Here is a 2,624-nt window from a genome sequence, read left to right as displayed (position 1 = left end):
GTAACAACACAGGCAATAGATAGCCTAATAAAAGATAACAATTTATTACACCAGTTCAGAAAAAAGCAAAGCAACTCCATACTTATACAGTTAAACCCAATTCTTTTGAAAAGCTTGTTTAAGAATAAATAGATTTTGTTTAATTTGTTTAGGTTTTTCACCCACTGACGAAGTTAAACTATTATGGCCAAACTATCACGCCAATAAACACAGTAATAAACACTGAAAGTCAAGATTTAACTGTGTATTACAGCGAACTGACAGGATTTTACCGTCTTTGATTTTACAGTTTTGATCCACGTCCTCAAGCACCATTTTGACTAATGTTAGTTCAGTTCCCGGTTTTACCGCTCATCAGTCGCTGCTCAATGTTGTGAGAACATACTCGGACAAAACCCTCCAGTTTTAAAAGAACACATTCCAGTCAGTTTCAAAAATCTCTCTCCTCTTCGTTTCGATTAGTTTTCTTGTATTTTCTACACATATTCCTGTCAGGAGCAATTTACTATAGGCCTACTGCTGGGTTAAATTAACCCAAAATGGGTTTTAAAATTAAAATCACACACAATATGACAACAGTAACAACACAGGCAACAGATAGCCTAATAAAAGATAACAATTTATTACACCAGTTCAGAAAAAAGCAAAGCAACTCCATACTTATACAGTTAAACCCAATTCTTTTGAAAAGCTTGTTTAAGAATAAATAGATTTTGTTTAATTTGTTTAGGTTTTTCACCCACTGACGAAGTTAAACTATTATGGCCAAACTATCACGCCAATAAACACAGTAATAAACACTGAAAGTCAAGATTTAACTGTGTATTACAGCGAACTGACAGGATTTTACCGTCTTTGATTTTACAGTTTTGATCCACGTCCTCAAGCACCATTTTGACTAATGTTAGTTCAGTTCCCGGTTTTACCGCTCATCAGTCGCTGCTCAATGTTGTGAGAACACACTCGGACAAAAACCCTCCAGTTTTAAGCACCACAGTCACGGATTCCGTCGCACACAGAACCGTTCACGTTTGAACTCACGTGACTTGCTGCATGCTCTCATTCACGTCCTCCACATTCATAACCCAGCAACGTCGGGTTACTTATTACTGATATCAACCCAAATTGGGTCAAATCAAGCCAGCTTCCCTAACCCACAGTCTCAATCGAGCGTTTGGATTGAAACAATTACCAGCGTGTTTTATATGTGTAGGCTATAAAAAAGTGCACAGTGTATGTTTCTGCTAAATCGCTTGCAAATATAAGATTGTTGTTAGGGCATACATACCACGTAATATTAGAATAGGTACCCCTTAGTTTCAAAATACTTACAGTAGAAATAATTTGTAATTTTACAGATTATTACTCCTTTATTCCCCAAACTTCGCATATTGTTTCCTTATACCTACACAGAGGTACTGAATAGGTACACTGTAATTACAAAAAAGTTATGCTGTAAATTCTGTTTACTTACGCAGTACATTGCAGGTTGTAATCTGAAGCGTTACCATTATTATTTTGCAGTAATTGTTTCAGTAATTAATTCACAGTTCCTGAATAACACTTCAGTAAATGAACATCAGTGCTTTTATCATTTTTTCCCCCCTAGCTGAGTATGGGCAGGATTTCCCCCTCCCATTTAACCAATATTAACTAAGATATTGTCATATTATTAATATTATTAAATATGATTCTTGCCTATGTATTGTATTGCTACCTTAAATATGTATCAGCGCAATTTAGAAGTTACACACATCTGAGGTACTTTTTTTGAAACATTAAAAAAATGGTCTAGTGCAGCAGTTCTTAACCTGGGGGTCGTGGGAAGACTTTTATTTTGAATGTGTATAAAATGCTCATCTAAAACCACCACCTACCAGCAACATGATATAACAAATTAACTGCCAATTGGAAGTACCAAATAGTAATTTGTGGTTCATAGCTGGACTGCCGATTAGACAGAAAATATGATGGAATGTGGCTTCACCCTTAGCAAGGGAGATTCCTAAACCTTCCAAAATGCTAAGACACTTGACAACTTCTACACACTATTTTCCTGTTTAATACTATAAAGCTGCTTTGACACAATCTGTATTGTAAATTACATTTTCATTCGAAATCGGATACAGATGAAGTAGCACTGTAGGATTACATTTGTTTGAATGCATTATTGAGAGAGTGATTGCATGTGAATAAGTGTTGTACCTGTTTCAATCATGCTTTCACCTGAACATATTTAGTATCTAGAAGGAGCAAACAAATTCCTTGAAAACTGTAACTTCCCGCTCATGTCCATTGCCATCATCATAGCCTTCACATTCTTTCTGATTTGAGTGATCCTTCTCTATCAAGCTAGCAAAATATGTTTAACATGTGAATTCTTGCTAAATATGCAGTTAAATTATGGGCTGTTGGCATGAATTGTACTCGTGATGGAGCGGTGGTGGAGCGCTCTTGGAGCGAGTGAAAACCACGATGCTCCGACTTTTAAAACATCCGCTCCTCCCTCCATTCAAATTCACACCGCTCCACTCCGAGCTCCGCTCCGCACATACTCTGCTTGATATGAGACAGTGCTCATGATTTCAAGTCAAAAGTCAAGTCAAAGTCAAAATCTGCTTTAT

This window comes from Sinocyclocheilus anshuiensis, unplaced genomic scaffold (assembly GCF_001515605.1).
Source record: "Sinocyclocheilus anshuiensis isolate Anshui unplaced genomic scaffold, SAMN03320099.WGS_v1.1 scaffold73, whole genome shotgun sequence".
In the NCBI taxonomy this organism is placed as follows: domain Eukaryota; kingdom Metazoa; phylum Chordata; class Actinopteri; order Cypriniformes; family Cyprinidae; genus Sinocyclocheilus; species Sinocyclocheilus anshuiensis.
This window is presented reverse-complemented; position numbering follows the sequence as displayed.